Source organism: Neofelis nebulosa, chromosome 12 (genome assembly GCF_028018385.1).
Source record: "Neofelis nebulosa isolate mNeoNeb1 chromosome 12, mNeoNeb1.pri, whole genome shotgun sequence".
NCBI lineage: Eukaryota > Metazoa > Chordata > Mammalia > Carnivora > Felidae > Neofelis > Neofelis nebulosa.
This window is the reverse complement of record NC_080793.1, coordinates 63,009,853-63,030,751: the sequence shown is the minus strand read 5'-3', so window position 1 is coordinate 63,030,751 and position 20,899 is coordinate 63,009,853. Positions and strand designations below refer to the sequence as shown.

The following is a 20,899-nucleotide window of genomic DNA, read 5'->3' as shown; positions in this document are numbered from 1 at the left end:
CTGTTGAGGTGCCAAGATGATGAAACTCTTGTCCAAGTCCAATTATAGTCCCTAGCCCATATGGTATTCCCATAAAAAGAATGCATGAATCACTACCCAGCATAGTATGAACATAGATTTGGGGGCACTTGGTTGGCTCAGTTGGAAGAGTCTGCAACTCTTGATCTCAGGGTCATGAGTTCAATCCTCGCATTGGGTGTAGATGTTACATATATACATACATACAGAAACAAGGAAACAAAACAATTTTTTTTAAAAAAAGAACATAGGTTTGGTTTACTGCTTACAGGCTGTGCAACTTCAGCGAATTATGTGAACTCTCTCAATCTCTGTTTATTCTCTGTAAGGTGAGAAGTTACCAAATATTGTAGTTGTTTACCTAATATCCAACACCACTATCCCCACTTTCTTAACAGGATTAAGCCTTCCCAGACTCCCATGTAGTAGATATGGTAACCACTTGACACCGTTCTGAACAATAAAATATAGGCAGGATAAAGGTTTGAGAAAAACATTTATTTATTTATTTATTTATTTATTTATTCGAGAGAGAGAGAGAGCCAGCTCGAGTGGGGGAAAGTGACAGAGGGAGAGAGAGAATCTTAAGCAGACTCCATGCTTAGCACAGAACTTGACATGGGGCTCGATCTCACAACCTTGGGATCATGACCTGAGCCAGAAATAAAGTCAGACACTTAACCGACTGAGCCACCTGGAGCCCCAAGAAAAACTTTTTTAAAGGGACATATTCAACTAAAATGCACTTTTTGTCTTTCACCCTCTCTGCCTTCCTCTTACCTAGACCTAGACTTAGACCTCTTACCTATATGAGGCTGAATGTAGAACAGCCAACTTCTGACCATGGGGCAATGAACATGGGGATAAAGGTCAATACATTAAAAATGGTAGGAAGGAAATATGGACGAACTCTGGTGTTGTGAACAATGATGGTGTTCTACCCAAATCCCCTTGGATCCCTTTATACTGAATTCTTTTATTACATTTCTGTGTGTACCATACACCCATATAAACACCACCACCACCACCATCTTCTGTGCACTTTCAATATCCATCACTTACAGTTTTTCTTACAAGAATTGTTTTTATGGTACTGATGTTGCTTTGCCCTCTTGCACAGAGAGTTGAAAATTTCTGCTAGTTTGCATTCCTCCCATCAGCCTCACGAGACTTTTGGAAGTTTTTGCTTGGGTCAAAGAACTCTATCTTAAATTTCACTCAAAAATTCTCTTAGAGGCTTCATGCTGAAGCTACCCTCTGCTGGACTTAAGCATGAGATCACATTCTTACTTAGATTCCTGCCCATCCCTGTTCTGCCCAACTCCCTTAGCAATCTTTCTTGGGAACATTTCCTTAGTAAATTGCATGCTCATGAATCCCTAACTCAGGTCCACATCTAGGGAGCATAATGTAAGACAGCGGGACATGTGTGCCATTGTTTTCTGCTGTGCTAGTCTTGTAGTATCAACTGCAAACTTTCTTTTTTTTCTGTTTATATATATTTTTAATATGAAATTTATTGTCAAATTGGTTTCCATACAACACCCAGTGCTCATCTCAACAGGTGCCCTCCTCAATAGTCTTCACTCACCCTATCCTCCCTCCCACCCCCCATCAACCCTCAGTTCGCAGTTTTTAAGAGTCTCTTATGTTTTGGCTCCCTCCCTCTCAAACTTTCTTATTGAGAGAGAAAAATAAATCCATGTGTGCTTAAGCTAGAGATCGGTTTTCTTTTTAATGTGGCTTCAAGCAAACTTCAACCACTAGGAGATGATGGGAACACCTGCTTCTTAGGACACTCATAAGAATTGCCTTGCACATTGCAAGCTCTCAGTGAATGTTAGCTTTAAAAGGCAGGAAAACCTGACTGATATTAACTGAGAACAATGTTTCTTAGGTACAATTAGCACATAGAGAAACATGCTCAAATTTCTCTACAACTTTAATAGAAGTTACCCTGTAAGAGATAAAGTGTGTGTGTTGGGGGAGGATAGGAATCAGAATTAAAGAGATCTGACAGGTATAGAAGTAATCCACCAACTTCATAGGTGTTTATTTTATTATACTTCTTTACCTACAAGTTACATATAGTCTTTTATAAGTATAAAATATTACATTATAAGTAAAAAAGTTTAATAGTAAAAATGAAAAGACCCATATTTCTTCAAAAGATAATTTGATAGGGGCACCTGGGTGGTTCAGTCGGTTATAAGTGTCCAACTTCAGCTCAGGTCATGATCTCACAGCTTGTGAGTTCAAGCCCCGCATCAGGCTCTGTGCTGACAGCTCAGAGCCTGGAGCCTGCTTTGAATTCTGTGTCTCCCTGTCTCTCTCTGCCCCTCCCCCCCTTGTGCTCGCTCTCTCTCTCTCTCTCTCTCTCAAAAATAAACATTAAAAAGTATTTTAAGATAATTTGATAAAAGCACAGATGTTTCAAGATATAGGAAAGATATAACTATAAAATTATGTAGTAATCTATTAAGTAGATTGGAAAAATGATAGAGGAATCAATGAAACCAAACGCTAGATATTAGAGAAAAATTAATAAAATTGATAAGCCTTTAGCCAGACTGATCAGAAAAACAAAAAGAAATAATACAAATTACCAATATTAATAAGAGAATTGGCACTACTATAGACTCTAAAGATATTAAAAGGATGAAAGGGAGAATACTATGGACAACATTTTGGTAATTTCAGTGAAAATAGACAAAATCCTTGAAAGGCACAAAATACTAAGACTCGCTCAAGAAGAAACAGACAATATGAATAGCCCTATATTCATTTTTTAAAGTGAATTTATAGTTTAAAATGTTTTAACAAAAAAACTTCAGTTCAGTGGTAAATTCTTTCAAACATTTAATGAAGAAATAATATCAATTCTAAGCAAACTCTGTCAAAAAATTAAAAAGGAGAGAATTCTATTGAACTTATTTTATGAGGCAACCATTACACTGATATCAAAACCAAAGATATTACAAGAAAAGAAAAATACAGATCAATATTTTCATGAACATAGATACAAAAATTCAAAAATTTACATGCTAAAATTTTAATCAACCCACAAATATAAAAAGTAGATGTATAATATATATAAGGATATGTATTATATGTATTAAAGGGATATAAGGTATATAATGATCAAGTGGGGTTCATCCCAGGAATACAATGTTAGTTTAATATTCAAAAATTAATTAATGTAATTTACTATTTTAACAAGCTATAAGAGAAAACCATATGATCATCTCACTAGATGCAGAAAAAGCAGCTGACAAAATCTAACATCCATTCCTGATAAAAACAGTCTATAAGGGAACTTCCTTAGCCTGATAAAGGGCATAGACCAAATGCAGCTATGCAGCTAGCTACAGCTAGCATCATAATAGTCTAAGACTGAATAGAAGACTGGTTAAGATCAAGAACAATAAAAGGAAGTCAGTCTCACTACTTCTGTCCAGAATTTTTCTGGAGGTTCGAGTAATTGCAATAAGGCAAGACAAAGAAATAAATAATCCAAATTGGAAAAGAAAATGTAAAACTGCCTTTATTTAAAAATAAGATGATCATCCATGCAAAAAATCCAATGGAATCTACAAAGAAGCTAATAGAACTAATGAATTTAGCAAGGATGCAGAATGATACAATATCCATACACAGAAATCAACTGTATTTCTGTATAATAAAAGAAAACTGGAAATTGAAATTTTTAAAATACTATTTATAATACAATTAAACATTTTTAAATACTTAGGGAGAAATATGACAAAGATGTGCAAGACCTATAAACTGAAAACAACCAAACACAACTGAAAGAAATTAAGGAAGACCTAAATAAGTGGAGGGATATACTTCGTTTATGGGTCAGAAGATCTAATATGGTTGGGGTGCCTGGGTGGCTCAGTCTTTTGAGCATCCGGCTTTTGATTTTGACTAGGGTCATGATCTCACAGTTTGTGGGATTGAGCCCCACATCGGGCTCTGTGCTGTCAGCAGAGCCTGCTTGGGATTCTCTCTCTCCCTCCTTCTTCCACTCCCCAACTCATGTGCTCACTCTTTCTCTCTCTTTCTCTCTCTCTGTCAAAACAAATAGTAAACTTAAAAAAAAGAAGACATAATATGGTTAAGATGTCCATTTTTCCCAAGTTGGTATATAGGTTTAGTGCAATCCCAATCAAAACCCCAAGCTGATTTTTAAATTTATATGGAAATTCAGAGGGCCTAGAATTGCCAAAACAATTTTGAAAAAAAAAATTTTTTTGTCTACTACTTACTTGCAAGGCTTGCTATAAAGCTACATTTATGTGGACAATGTGGTATGTCCATAAAGATAGAGCATAGACAGCTCAGAAATAGACTTAATCATATATACACAACTGATTATTTACAAAACTGCAAAGACAATTCAATGGAAAAAAGAAGTCTTATCAACAAATAGTGTTCATACAATTGGATATCCATATACCAAAAAAAAAAAAAAAATGAATTGGTCCAAGATGGTGGCATAGGAAGACCCTGAAGTCCTCTCCACCCACAGAAACACAAAATCTAAATGCGTACATATACAACAATCCCTCCTTAAGAGAACTGAGGGCTGATTGAACAGTTTCTGTATAACAAATGATAGAGGGACCACAGAGAGAAGGGTAAGACAAATGGTGACACAATAATTATGGGAACACCACCCCCCAGGCAGCAATCTGAAGTAGGTAGGGACATCAACAAGTCAATAAGCCTTCCCCATCTTGGCACAGCAAAACTTTCAAGGAACACCTAGTTTAAAGGGACAACGAGACTATAAGTTAAAGAAACCTATTTACTAACTCTAGAGCATCTGCAAAACAAGGAACTGCTGGAAATCTCTCTCTCCTGGGTTGGAGGTGCTGGCAACTGCCATTTTTTACATTCCCTTTCCACCTTGATAGCATGGAGTAAGCATGATCTAGGAGCTCTAGAGGGACTAGTAGGGCCACCCCAGCTTGCCCTGGGCCCTGGCCCATACCAAATCCAGCTGTCCCCCCAAGGTAGCTCTGTTGCAGCATGCCCTAGTCCTTCCACACACACACTTTTGCCAGCCCACTCCATCTCCAGCCCTCAAGCTCAAAACAGAAAATCTATAGAAATGAAAAGTAGATTAGTGTTTGCCTGGAGCTTAGGGTAGAAGCAGAGAGTGACTGCTAATGGACCAACGGTCTTTTTAAGGTGATGGAAATTACCAAAAGTTGGATTGTGATTATACAACTCTGTAATATTAAAATTCATTGAACTGTACACTTATAATGAATGAATGTTAAAGTACATAATTTATACCTCAATAAATCAATTTTAAAAAAGATGTTTAAAGTAAGTAAACATACATCTATCATATGATCTAGTCATTCCACTCTTAGGTATTTACCCAAAAGCAATAAAAGCATATTTCTATACAAAACATGAATGCTATTGTTTGCAATAGTAAAAAACTGGAACCCAAATATCCATTCACTGGTGAATGGATAAACAAACTATAGTGTATCTATACAATAAAATTACTCCTCACCACCAACAAGGAATAAACTATCGAGATTCACTACAACATGGATGATTCTCAAAATAACTAAGCTGAGTGAAAAAGCTGGATTAAAAAGAAAGAGTACATACAAAATGATTCTATTTATAAAAACTTTAGAACACGCAAACTATAGTAACAGAAAGCACGTTAGTGGTTGGTTGAGGATGGAAGTGCACAGGAGTGGGGAAGAAAGGAGCAATTACCATAAATCAAGAGGAAACTCTGGACATGATTGATATGCTCACTAACTTGACTGTGCTGTGAAGGTGTCTCAGGAGCATTCATATATCAAAACTTACCAAATTGTCCATCTTAAATTATGTTTATTAGTTATCTATTAAGCTTCAATGAAACTATCAGAATGCTTAAAGATATTTAATAGGCTACACTATCAATAATTAATAACTGTATTGTTGACATATTTTCTCTTATTCAGTTTCTTATTGTATTGTCCTTAAAGTTATTCACCACTAACTGCTTAAAATACGTGATTAACTGAATTAATAAAAACTGCAATAGAATAAAGAAGTAACCCACCAAATGATGTTGCATGTTGAACTGAACAACAACACAACAACACGAAAACTAGTTTTTTGGTTCTCAGATCCAGGTTGGAAAATCATGGCCTTAGATTTATCAGTAAGTTACTTTTAACATCATTCAGCATCTGTTTCAGTCTGTGAAGGGGAATGACAATAAGATCTGTCGCACAAAGCAGAAATTGCATTTCTGAATATTAAATAAGGTAATACAATGAAAGTGCCTTAATGCCATGCCTGTTGTCTCACAAAAATTCAATACATGGTTATTCTTCTTCTCACTTTTCAGACATAATCTGGATGGGAGAAGCATTTGACTAAATAAAACTGTTTCTAAGCAATTATCTCAAGATTGTGTAAACAGGAGGTAGGGGTGGAAATGGATAATTTCCAAAAATTGGGTAGTATTTATTTAGAACTCTGGCAAACAAGAACTTCAGTTCATACAGAGATATATTCCACAGTGTAGGTATTTCCAAGACCTAGATGAGATAGCACTTCAAACTATTGCCCTCCTCCAAAAGCTAACAGTTGCTATCATTGGATTGATGGAGTTGTGGACAATTTTTATTTTTATCTTGATATTAGCTTATCTTGATAGCTAACTGCATTACCTGAATTCATTACAATGAGCAAAGATAGTGAGAAAAATAGTTTTTTCCATTTTGAAAATGAAATTGATTGAAAAGAAAATTAATAAAAAAACACTTTATACCTATCAAGGCGGGGGGGGGGTGTTTAAAAAAGGAAAATAACAAGTGTTGGCAAGAATATGGAAAAATTAAGACCTTCATACAATATTTGTGAAGAAGTGAAATGGTACAACCAGTATAGAAAATTTTGTTTATTCCTCAAAAAGTTAAACATAGTTACTATTTGACCCAAATTCTACTCCTAGGTGTATACCATAGAGAAATGGAAACATATTCACACAAAAAACTTGTACACAAATGCTCATAACAGCACTGTTTATAGTAGCCCAAAAATAGAAATGTCCATCAACAGATAACCATACAATGGAATATTATTCAGCCTCAAAAAGGAATAAAGTACCAATAGATGCTACAACATAGATAAACTTTGAAAGCATTATGCTAAGGGAAAGAAGCCAAACACAAAAGGCCACATAGTATGTGGTTTCATTTATATGAAATACCCAGAATAGTCAAATCCACAGAGACAGAAAATTAGTGGTTTGCATGAAAGGGGATGTGGGCCAAGGCCAGTGGAGAAGAGAATGAGAAGTGGTTGCTAACAGGTATGAAATTTCTTTCTGGAATGATAAAAATGTTCTGGAGTGAGACAGGGATGGCTCCACAATATTGTGAATACAATAAAAACATCTGAAATGTACAGCTTAAAATTGTGAATTTTATAGTGTGAATTACACATAGTTTTTAAAAATGACCCTGTTTGGTATTTGTCTTTCTCTGCTTGACTTATTTCACTTAGCTTAATACTCTCTGGCTCCATCCGTGTCATTGCAAATGGCAAGATTTCATTCTTTTTTATAGCTAAGTAATATTCCAGTTTGTGTGCTTGTGTGTGTGTGTGTGACATCTTCTTTATCCAGTCACCCATCAATGGACACACTTGGCTGTTTCCATAATTTGGCTATTGTAGATAACACTGCTATAAACATCAGGGTGCACGTATCCCTTTGAATTAGTTATTTTTGTATTCTTTGGGTAAATACCTAGTAGTGCAATTGCTGGATTGTAACAATTTTTTAAACTTTTTTGAGGAACCTCTATACTGTTTTCCAGGCTACCTGCACCAATTTGCATTCCCACCAACAATACAAGAGGGTTCCCTATTCCCACATCCTCACCAACACCTGTTCTTTCTGGTGTTGTTGAGTTTAGCCATTCTAACAGGTGTGAGATGGTATCTCATTGTAGTTTTGATTTGCATTTCCCTGATGATAAGTGATGTTGAACATCTTTTCATGTGTGTGTTGGACATCTGGATGTCTTCTTTGGAAAAATGTCTTCTGCTCATTTTTTAACTGGATTATTCAATTTCAAGGTGTTGAGTTTGCTAAGTTCTTTATAGATTTTTATTACTAACCCTTTATCAGATATGTCATTTGCATATATCTTCTCCCATTCTATAGGTTGCTTTTTAGTTTTGCTGATTGTTTCCTTTGCTGAACTTGTGATGCACACTGGGTGTTGTATGGAAGTGCTGAATCACTATATTGTACACCTGAAACTAGTATTACTGTATGTTAACTAACTGGAATTTAAATTAAAGCATTAAAAATTTTTAAATTAAAATGACCTTGTTTAGAAGTAGTAAGCTACTTAGTTTGCCACTACTAGTATAAATAATAGAGCAGGGATTAAATGTTATAAATATGAAGATTAAGGCTCAGAGGGATTAAATGTTGACTCTCTTCCTTTCAGACCTAGTTTGGCCATTAGGAATAAAAACCTTCTCAAAGTTGTTCAACAACAACAACAACAACAACAAAAACTGGTATTGGTTCACATTCTTGAAAGAGAATCATATTGCCCCAGTATATCTACCTATCAAGCTGTACTTGATTGCTGGTCCATCCAGTCACTATGGCCATGGGGTCGCATTCTCATAATATAGATATGAACACCTTCATCAGGGACTACCAATTGAAATGGCTGAGTTGTAGGCATCCTAGAACACATCTCCTAGTTTATGCCAGGCCCACAGTCAGTGAGTGGTGGAGTCAGAGAACCTAATGAGAAAGAAAAATCAATACACCTGATGGCTGAAGAATCAAAATGAATTCCTAGATATTGAGCCTGAGAGACTGGGAAAAATGAAGTCGCCAGAAACAGAAATGAGGAGGTGGGAAACAGGAATTAGTGGTAAGGAAGAGAATGGGTTTGTTGGAATAGTTTGAGTGTGAGCTGAAATGATCATGATAAGGAAATAAAACCAGAAATAAAAATGGTGTAGTCCACAACCTTAAGTATAATTGGTGATCAAAACATTAGTTGTCTTCCACCATCCCTTAATTCAATCCTGCCTCTTACACTTTTCCACTTATTCTTGATAGACAGTCCTATTGTCATATTACATTGCAAACAGCCTCAATACAATAATTAGAATGTCCAGTTCAGTGCAATACTCAAATTTCTGAACTTAATTTAGCATCACATCTTTTCCCCACCCCTACCCTTCCTACCCCCCACCCCAAAATCCTGCTTCAAGTTGGGGTGAGGAAAGGGACTTGGCCTTCTGGTTACATTCTCCTTCACTTGCTACCTGAAGACTTGCTTTCCCTAGGGATTAAAGTTGGGTGGGGAGCGGGGAACAGACAGAATGAAGAAGAGAGGAGAGGTGAAGAGATAAAACAGTTCTTTATTTACTTGTATGGCTTCAAGTTTGCCAGTCTTAGTAGACAATTAAAGCTGATATATCCCTGAATCAGACTGGCAGATGATTAAAGTTGATACTTTCTTTCAAAGTGCCCTTTAAAGATCTCCTGCTGGGCTCCTCTCTACTGCTGCTCTCCTAAAAAGGTTGTAGGGTTAGAAGTGTTGGAATATATTACAGTTTCTTCCTCAGCCCCTTGTCATTAGCTGATACACCTTTATCTTTTTTCCACTGGGGTCTCCTTGCCTCTCACAAATGTCCCCTTGATGGCTTTCTCTCCTGCATGGCCCCTTCTGGTCCTCAAGAAACACTCAGATATTTATTATTGACCATTTCAAACACATCATAAGCTTAAAAAGTAGTCTCATAATAGAATAATGAGGACCCATCAGATAGCTCTAATGGAGAATAATCAATAATCCTCCATTCTTATTTAGTTAATCCCCATTCCAATCCCACTAAATTTTTGATGTTGTTGCTGGAGTATTTGAAGGATGTAATTTCTCCCATAAATACCTTAGTATCCATTCTCTCTGAATTCACTGTTCTACGGTTTCATCTTTCTTTCTCCTACCCCTCCCCTTACTCTTCCCCACACATATCTTTACACACATATTCTATCAAAACTGTTCTAACAAGGTAGCATGAATACATCTGAAATGAAAAATCCAATATTCACTTTTCAGTCCATTTCTTCCACTGCTCCCAGCAGCATGTGTTCTTCTCAACCACCCCATTCTTATTGGGTAGTCTCTTTTAGTTTGATTTCTCTGATATACCTCCCCAGCTTCTCTTCCAACTTCTCTTACCACTCTTCTTCGCTTCCTTAAACATGCTCTTTTTCTCTTTGCCATCTTGAGTATTTGTGTTTCTATATAAGAATACGAGACCCACTTTCTCAGATAAGCAAGAGCTTACTTAGATCCTAGACCCAGGCTGGGAATACCACGTCTGAGTATATGGATCATTTAAGAAACACAAGACACTTTCTTCTACAGTCTGGGGTGGTAACCTGACTGCCAGCTGAATTTACAGCCATGAGTGATATGGTTTGAAGTGTTGGTGTTCAGACCCAGGGACCAAGAAAGAATTCTTGAGATGTCTTTGCTGCAAAAAGGTGATTTTATTAAAGCACAGGGACAGGACCTGTGGGCAGAAAGAGCTGCATGAGGTTGTGAGGAATAACTGATTATACATTTGGGAGTTGGAGGAGGTAAAGGCAAAGGGAAGTTTCAAAAGGGGCTTTCATATGTTAAATAAGACTCACAGGATCCCGGAGGCCTAGATATTGTCAAGCTAAGGTTGTTTTTCCCTCTAGCAAAGCATTAACATTAAGACAGCTGGAGTTCCTGGAAGAATGTCATACTCTGCCTGTCTCAAGTTATACGCCAATGGGCTGTGGGTTAAATGGAAATTTAATTTTATCTACAGTTCCTTTTGCCTTTGTTTCCCACTTCAAGGAGGACTATCCAAACCTATTGTCAATATAAAAGTGTGTGTGTGTGTGAGAGAGAGAGAGAGAGAGAGAGAGAGAGAGAGAGAGAAGGCCGGTGGTGTTGTTGGAGAAGTGGATAAAGTACACTAAAGATGGCTGATTGGATTAAAACAAACTCTGGTCTCTAGCTTAGAGACCCCTCCTCTGGGCTCTTCTTCCTTTGCTGCGTGCATGGGAAAACCATCCCCCCCCACACACACACAAATATGGAGGCTGATAACTATAAATTACCCTTCCCGCTCGCATTCGGAGCTCAGATCTTTGGAGAAACGGTCTCCTCTGAGCCCACTGGTGTTAAATAAATCTCCAATCCACCAAGGTCTCTGAGAGCCACTTGGTTTTTCTGCCAGAGTTTCAGCCTGATTCCATAACAAATTTGGTTCCCTGACTGGGAAACCCAACAGCGCTGGCCCATTGTTGCCACCAGTTTGGGAGAAGAGCGAGGCAGTTACAGAATGAGGGATCACAAGGGAGAGTGTGCACCCTGCCTAAATTTCAGCAGTCTCCTTCTCTGTCCCCTTCAGGCCGGCCCACTCCACCGTTCCCACCAGACTTGAGGATACTTGGCAGGTGAGGACCTGGACCCCACGTCGAACCGTAAGGCTGGGGCCCAATCTAGTCAGGCCTACTTGCAAGAGTGGAAGGGGGACCTGATCACTACCTGAGACTTCAGAAGTCTCACAGGTAGGGATTTTATGGTAGGGAATATAATAACCTCTGGTGTGTATGTGAATGTGAATGTGTGACTCGGTCTAGCTTGCCTGCTGAGTTAGATTCTGTGGCTCCACAGGCAGGTGTCCTTGGGGTCCCCAGGGGGGCACGGAGTCTGAGTGGGCCCATCTGTGATTCCATGATGGATGGCACTCGGTGTGGCAATATCAGAATGGTTTCTGATTGTGGGTGGCAGGGCTGGGACCTATGGGCTGAGCGTCGCCTAGGTTCCTTCAAGACACAGCCAGGAGGGCATCTGGCTGGTCTCCTCACTGGAGGGGATGCCCCTGTCCCTCTGTCTTTGTGACTCTGCCTCACAGGAACATTGTGGGGTTGGGACAGAACAAGGAGAGCCAGGTAAAGGTTTTAGCTGCTTTATCCGGAGACTCACCCAGGGAGCCAAAGGAGCGACCCACCGCTCCCTTAATGTTACCCTCTTCATGACTCTTTAGGCTCCCTCCCCCCTCCCGAGCTTGAAACTCCTCCCCTGGTGGACTGCTGCCACTGCTGCCCCAGCCAGAGCGCTGCTGCTGCTGCAGCAGCCGCCCATTTCTCCTCCCCTTCCAGGCCAGAGAACCCTCCCCCACAAGGCTCATGGCCAGATTGCACCCTAGGCCAAGCACAGGCGCCCTCCATCAGGGGCAGGCGCTCTCCAGATGCCAGTCCACATCCACTGATATCAAGAGGCTGTCAGGAAGATCAGAGCAGGGGTCTGACAAAGCCATAAATATGCCCAGTAGCAAGGGGGATGCCCAGAACATCCTTAGCAAGGGGTCAATGAACCTACTGCAAGGGGAAAGGACATTAAAAAGAATAAGTGTCCCAACCAGGGAAAGTCCCCAAAACCCAGCGGAAATCAGGAGGAACCTCCAGAAGGGGACCTTGTTGGTCTAGCTGAGACAGAACCAGACTAAAAGGGGACACTGATTCGCTCTCCCTGTTCCTCTGCTTAATAGATGTGAGGGATTCTCCCTCATTTCCCAGGTTAAAAGCTATAGTTGGAGCCAACTGTGGTTAGTCTACCTCAGGACAGGGACTTTAAGGAATATTCCCAAGAAGTTGCTGCTTCTGCCTTCCCCTTCCCCTCATGTTTCTGCACCAACTTGGGTGTGGTCCTATACCATCCTCAGTGTCTCAGGCACCATTGGTTCCTCCTCCCACCCTCCAAGTCAAGGAGCAAAGTGCACCCTCCTTGGACCACCCATTTCAGATATCTCCACTGGTGCCCCAAATGAAAATTGACAATGGGGAAAAGTTGATTGACTTTTAGGTGGATGCAGTTAAACATATTCGATGTTTAAACTAATCTAAGTTTATTGGACCTGTCTTTAAAGTTATCAGCAAAGGTCAAATAAGCTCATGTTATTTCTGTTGCAGTTTGTTAATGATAGTTAATTTTGTTTGTCTCAAAGTTTTCATGGGTAATTGTTAAGATAACTTTCAAAGTCCTTGGCAACCTGAAACTTTCCAAATAGTATGGAATGCTAAAGCTTTGATTATTGAACATAGGTTTGTGTTTTTAACTTCTTATTGCTGAGAAATTAAGGCTATTCAGACCTATTGGAAAGCATGCTTTGTACTTAATTGATTCATGAATTTACCATCTAAAAAAATTCTGATTAAACACCTCTTAATTGGTTACCAAGTCCTCATTTGGAGACTAAAGTTTCCTAAGAGTTTAAATTTTTCTAAATATACTTAAGACTGATGAAAATAAAGAAAGCAACTCTGTATGTAGGAAAATAGGAGGTATATAAGAAAGATATAAGGAATGGAAATACAGTTTCTTCGAGGGTAGAAGAAAATAATTTTGTCCTGAATGAAACTAGTTATTTGGAAAGAAATGTCTTTGGGACAAAATTTAGAAGCAAAAGAAAGTTATAGAAGGTTGAGATGAATGGAAGTTTAAAAGTACACTAGTATAATGTTGAAATCCTGCTTTTCTCTCTGCTCAAATGACAAAGTTTTCTTAAACTGTTGATCTGCTTTTGATAAGACAATGCAAACAAAGGTTTATCCTCCAGGAAAATCAAAGTTTTAGGTCTCATCTCTATCAGGTCTTTGATTACTTAGTTAAAACTTCTGAATGTTAAAGGAGCTAGGTTTTGATAACAACTGTATAATGCTGTACATTCACCTTTGGGATCTTTTATTGCCACTTTGGTTGAATATATAAAATTGTAAGATTTGTAATGATCTGTAATCCTATTTAGGATGCACTTATGACTTTTGGGGTTTTAACAAACTTCTCAGGATTTAAATGGTAAACGAAGTCTTCTTGACCAATTAGGCTCTTTTATTTGGGATGTCAAGTTACTTGGAAAAGCTCTGTCATACAATAGTAAACCTTAGATTGTATTGCACAGGTAAATGCTGTAACTGCCTGAATATATGCAATTCCTAAAATTTTAATGTTTTGATATAAGGTCATCACTTAATATTCTGATTACTTGAGATGTTATGTGTCACAGAAATAACCGAATTTCTTTGTCAATTGCATCATAATGAACTCTCATCAGATCTTTAATGATGTCTATTTCTGAGATTTTGCCATTTATAATTGTTCTTATTCTCTCACAAAACATGTCTCTTCTTCAGGAAGATTTATAAAAAGGAATTTGGGGACAAATACAGGTATTCAACATCCTTAAGATTAATACTAAAATGAGTAAAAATTTCCATAACTAAAAAGCTGCATTCAAATTGAATAAGAATTAGGAACATGAGATTAAATGAACTGAGGAAGATTATAGTTTTGTGATTCTTGTTAAAAATATTGTTGGTTCCCTAATGTTTCCTCTTCCAGATTAAGGAAACTTTCTCTTAAGATAACTATGATATATAAAAATGTCATAAAGTATGCATTTGTAAACTGAAGCATTTATCTTTTCTCTCTACATAATTCCCCTGAAATTCAAAACTCTCAATGAGTATTCTTTCTTTCATGGCAATTACAATTGTTTGCAAAAGTTCAATAAGAATCTGTTCATCTTATAACAGGTCACCATTTGGAAATACTGGTTATTTTACCAAGGCTTTGACTGGAATGTCATATTTGAGGATGACATTCATAGACTCAGATATGACCAGACAGCTTTAAGGAATTAGGGTTGGCTTTATAAAACATGGAGCCATAAAGCCCCTTGGAAGTGTTGGCCTGGTCCCTGCTTACAGAGTTCCCAGCAGCCTCACCGGGTAAGTAAAGAAGGTCACTTCCTGGCAGGTGCAGGAACCTCAGGATATCTTGGGGACCTCATGAAGAGGAATTCGCCCAATTCTACAGGTATTGCAGGCCTGTCTGATGGCATGTATTTGGCTTGACTTCTGGCCTGGAGAGGCTACTAAAAGTTCAACCTGGAGATTCCTTTTTTTTTTTTTTTAATTTTTTTTTTCAACTTTTTAAATTTATTTTTGGGACAGAGAGAGACAGAGCATGAACGGGGGAGGGGCAGAGAGAGAGGGAGACACAGAATCGGAAACAGACTCCAAGCTCCGAGCCATCAGCCCAGAGCCTGACGCGGGGCTCGAACTCACAGACCGCGAGATCGTGACGTGGCTGAAGTCGGACGCTTAACCGACTGCGCCACCCAGGCACCCCTGGAGATTCCTTATAAAAGGTTCCAACAAAGCAAACTTTAAAAGATCCTCACGATCAATCGCTATTCTTGCTGAGCTTATGTAAATAATTAGGCCAGATTTGTTAAGACTGGATTTGTTCTACAAATGCATTGGTCTCAATTTGGCTATCTCTGGAAAGGTGGGGGGGGGGGGTTTAGAGAGAACAACTATGTTTCAACAATGCATCGTTATGGATGTTAAATTCTAGTTATGATTGCCTTTAAATGTTTGTTGTTTGCCTAAACTAGACAACTTGAGATAAACTTCAGAAAATTGTCACAGTATTTCATATATAGGCAATCTTCTGTGCTTGTTATACTATGGGGATAATAATAAGACCCTATGGACATATGATTATTTAAACAACTGAAAAACACTCTGGATTTCTAAATATGCAAACCATATCTTCCTTAACCTGATCTGACAGTTACCAGAAACCTATCCCTTTGGAAGACTTGGAGGTGGACTTTACAGACATACAACCAAATAGAGGATTCAGTTTCAGGTATCACCCCATGGGTTCATCACTCCAGAGCTAAGAAGGCCAACTCAGAGGAACCTTCAACCTGGCAAAGTGATCCAGATCCAGGCAACCCACTTAAACTGACCCTCAAAAAGACACTGGCCCCTGAGATCTCCAGCCCTGCTCCAACCACACCCTGGAAGTTGGCTGGCCTGTGCATGGCAGAAGCTTGAGGAATCAATATATGCACTGAACCCAGGGATTTGGATACAACTCTGCCAGCCCTTGCCTTTCACTGGTGTCATAGCCCTGATCTTCTTACTGTTGGGCTGATAGAGACTGCACCAACAAGCTGGACATGGGACAAAAGATGTATGCTGGATCTCATATACCTCCTCTAGATGGGAGGATTATTAAATATTGTCTGTATATTATGATAACCTCTCTCACTTTCACAACTGCCACTTACCCACTTTGCCCCCAGGATTGTTATATGACAATAAGGGGGTCAAGGTCGTTCAGCACCTTCACCTCCCTCCACAAAGATTGCTACAAGGGAAAAACACCCACTATCTGTCAGGCCCCCCGGGGCCCCAAGGACTAAGGTTTGGACCATGGGGATAACCCAAAATGTCAGAAATCCATGTCACAACAAGGGCCTCTAGAGAGGGAAGCTTGTTACACTTAGCTTCCTCAATGGGGGATCTCAGACAGGGGAGGAATGCAAGACAGGGCCCTTCAAAAGTTTATAAAATATACCCAGGATAGGGTAATATAAACCATAAAGGCGACCACTCCCCCAGCAGCCTACCAGTGTTTGAGGCTTTCAGCCCTCAGTCAGATGCTTACCAATTCCCCACTCCAGCTTTGGACTAACACTACTCTAAAGTCCTCCATCAAATAGATGATCACACCCATACCTGCTGGATGTGTTTGCCCCTCAGCTGGAGGGCTTACTTAGTCACTCCTATCCCTTTGACCTGGGAAGCTCCTGAAAATCTCAAATCCAACACTTCTGTCTTAATTGGACCCTGACCACTGGGCTCTGTTTCACAAATGCCAACAATCTAATCTGTACAGTCCCTGAGGGTATGAATGGTACCTCTCTATAATGAAGAAATATAACCTTAAAGAGGAATACAACCCTATGTTCAAACCCTAGGGTGTTCTATCTATGTTCTAATTCAGCCTACCAATGCTTAGAAGCCAACTGGACTCAGATATGTTATTCTGTCTTCCTAACCCCAGAGATATCTGTATACACTGAAGATCAGCTCCTAACTGCCTTTAGCCCCAAGTCCCAGACTAAACAGGCAGTCCTGCTACCTGTTCTGATACGAGCAGAAATTGAGACAGGAATAGGAACTGGAATAGGGGGCATAGGTTCATCCGTGGGACTATACCATAGACATTCTCAAGAGCTAAATGAAGACATGGAACAGGTGGCAGATTCTCTGGTAACCTTACAAAGCCAAATAAACTCTTTGGCGGTGGTGACCCTCCAAAATAGGTGAGCCCTCGACCTCCTCACTTCAGAAAAAGGAGGGACTTGCATCTTTCTGGGGGAGGAATGTTGCTATCTCCTAAACCAGTCAAGAATAGTTACAACAAAGGTTAAGAAATTCAAGGAAAGAATTCAACATAAACAATAGGAAAATATCAATCAATGGAAAGGATGGAATCTCACAGATTGGGCATCCTGCTTCCTGCCCTGGCGGGGCCCCTCCTCTCCATAATTTTACTTGTATCCATCGGCCCCTGTATACTGAATGCCATGGTATGTTTTATTGAAAACACTGTTTCTTGCCAAACTACTGCACATATCTTAGCCTTCTGAGAGTACCAACCTGTAAAACTGAAAGGTGATGCCTATTAAAAGTTTTTTTTTTTTTTTAAGGCATCAAAGGGGGGAATGTTGGAGAAGTGGATAATGTACACCAAAGATGGCTGATTGGACTAAAACAAACTCTGGTCTCTAGCTTAGAGATCCCTTCCTCCGAGCTCTTCTTCCTTTGCTGCCCACGTGAAACCCCCCCCACACACACACACACGCACACACAAATATGAAGGCTGATAATTATAAATTACCCTTCCCGTTCGCATTCAGGGCTCAGATCTTTGGAGAAACGATCTCCTCTGAGCCCGCCGGTGTTAAGTAAATCTCCAGTCCACCAGGGTCTCCAAGTGCTGCTTGGTTTTTCTGCCAGCATTCCAGCCTGATTCCATAACAGTGTGAGAAGGGAGATGATTCATTTTCAGAAATACCAAATAAAAGCTGTGCTGTCTAGTTAACAGTAGGTTTACAACCTATTGGAAATATGTACAACTTCTCCCCACCACAGTGGAGTCCCAAACACTTAGACCCTTCACTTCCTGGTTCTTCTTCCCCTCTCTGTTTCGTGGACTTATTTTCCCGGGTTTATTTTCATGGGCTTTGCAATGAGCATGCACCAAAGAACAAAGGGAGGAAGGACTGAAAATCTCTGTGTCACCTTAGTGAATGTACATTTGTTCCAATCAGACTACTTTTTGTCTTACTTTGGCATGGGTGACATCCAGGTGATAAGGGAGCATGGGGTGGGCTGACAAAGTGCAAGCTAGCACACCCAACCCCCTCCCCCCCCCCAGGTGGGATGTGTGATATTTTTCAGGCACTCCTGTCTGCCCCAGGACAAAGGAAAGGAAAGAAAACAAATGGCCAACTGATAGAGATCACAGTCATACAGGACATTTGTCTCCATGATTTTATCTTAATAAATTACAAGAAAAAGGCAATCTTATTAGGCAAGAAAAAGCCTAATCTCCAGAAACCTATGGACTCAGTTTCCTGGAGCCCCAACATCACCCCTCCATAGTGATATGGAGAACAAAGGCAAGAAGGAAATGGCAGGTAAAATTAAATTTTCTGGTGACCTGCAGCCCATTGACAAATACTTGAGGCAAATAGAGTATAAAATTTCTCCAGGAACTCCCTACCGTCCTAATGTTAATGCCTTACCAGAAGGAAAACAACCTTAGCTTAACAATAGCAAGGCCTCAGGTATCTTAAGAGTCCTCTTTAGCATATCAAAGTCCCTCTGGAAGCCTCCCTTTTGACTTTACCTCCCCAACTCCATAGTATAAAACCATTCTTCACAACCCCAGCGCAACTCTTTCTGCCCATGGGTCCTGATCCTGTGCTTTAATAAAATCACCTTTTTGCACCAAAGACATCTTCAAGAATTATTTCTTGGTCATTGGCTCTGGACCCCCCACCATCACCCCAAAACCTCATCATGGGTAAGGCTGTAACCTCTGTAGTACTCAGCCAAAGAGGAACCAGGGGAGGGACTTGCATGCTAGGAGATAAATTGTCTGCTGTAACTGCCCTAAGTGTGCCTGTTCATCAGACACCTGCTCTTGCAAGAACGTTGATTAAAGCCTCCCTTCACTGTGCTCCCTCTGTGTTCCTTCTTTGGTTGTGTCGATGGGCTTATTTCTAACAGGTGGCAGAGAGATATCAGGCTGTGCAATGAAAACCAAAAGAGAACAAGAAGGCTTTAGCCCAGATAAACTCCCTTAAAAGAAGACGGTTGTTGAAGTGCACTTCCCATGTATGCTGGTGAATTGTAAAATCCGAAATTCCATGTGCTGCCTTGACAGCTTTAAGCCTCACAGAATCCCAAAGGCCTACCATGAGTTCCCTTGCTCCCCACCCAGCTAGCTCACCTGTCAGCCCAGCTAGCTACACACTACCCGGCTCTTCAACCTAACAGGTTTCATCTCTTTGACAGCTCAAGTTACTATTCAAATAAACCACACCCTCCAACAGGGATCAAAGGTCACCTCACTGTCTTGTCATTATAAACCTTGCCTCCCATAGCCCCTGCTGGTTCACTCTGTTCCCAAAAGAAAACCCTGTGGGCCCTGGCATATGGTGTCCTCCTCTCCCCAGGCTGTGAGTATATGTGACTAATAAACTATTGCTGATCTCATCTGATCATGTCAGGCATTGCGTGTTTGGGCATCTCATACTACTTAGGGCAAGGAATAATCTCCCCCTTTCACTAATAGAGTAAATAGAAGGTAGTCAGAACATCTGGCAGGGAATCTGGTTGGGAATGGAGTGGTTAACAAGGTCTCAAGGAATCTCAAACATTTGACCCTCTCATTCCTCACTCCACATTGCCAGCCCCCAACTAGACCCCACCCCACACAAGGCCATTAGCTCCCAAAAGTTTAGCTCTTCTTTTAAGGACTGGTAACTTTTTAGACAAGATATCTTTTCTGATTAAAGGCCAACTGTGCTTCCTATTGCCTATGGGACACTACCATTTAGATGTACTTTAGATTGTTCAAACTTAACACAACTCTGACTAAATGCATTCTTTTCCTCTATCTCATCAACAAAGTCATTCTTATGCCTTCATCTCTGTATAACCAGTACCTAACACAGTGCCTGGCACTTTTAATAATTTTTTTTATTAAGTATATGAAGGAGTGAGTCAAGGCTCCATGACTAGTTCATTCCTTCCTGCTACTTGATGCTCTGCACCTCTAGTTCAGAGGTTCCTAAATATTAACATGAATAAGGATAATCTGAAAAGTTTGTTAAAGCACAGTTTTCTGAGTTCCAGTCATGGAAATCCTGATTCAGTAGATCAAAGTGGAACCCATGAATTTGTATTTATGAGAAGTTAGTATGTGATGGCAATACTGCTGGTCAGAGGATCATATCTGAAAATCAATGTTCCAGTTCACACAAGTGCATGGCCACTGGTTAATGGGGGAAACAAAGGCAGAAGAACTGTAGATAAAATTAAATTTCCATATAACCCACAGCCCATTGGCGTATAACTTGAGATAGGCAGAGTATGACATTCTTCCAGGAATTCCCAACTGTCTTAATGTTAATGCTTTGCTAGAGGGAAAAATAACTTTAGCTTGACAATATCTAGGCCTCCAGGATCCTGTGAGTCTTATTTAACATAGGAAGGTCCTTTTGGAAACTTCCCCTTGCCTTTATCTTCCCCCACTCCCAAGTGTATGATCAGTTACTCCTCACAACCCCAGTGCAGCTCTTTCTGTCCACAGGTCCTGTCCCTGTGCTTTAATAAAACCACCTTCCTGCACCAAAAACATTTCAAGAATTCTTACCCATCGGCTCC

The 20,899-nt window shown here is 39.8% G+C and overlaps 1 long non-coding RNA gene across 1 annotated transcript; it reads left to right on the top strand.

Annotated features, from left to right (window-relative positions):
• Positions 1–8,296: 8,296 nt before the first annotated feature.
• LOC131491908 (uncharacterized) lies at positions 8,297–19,187 on the top strand. Its single transcript, XR_009251721.1, has 2 exons — positions 8,297–14,866; positions 15,717–19,187. It is a non-coding gene; the product is annotated as an uncharacterized LOC131491908 (long non-coding RNA).
• The last annotated feature ends 1,712 nt before the right edge of the window (positions 19,188–20,899 follow it).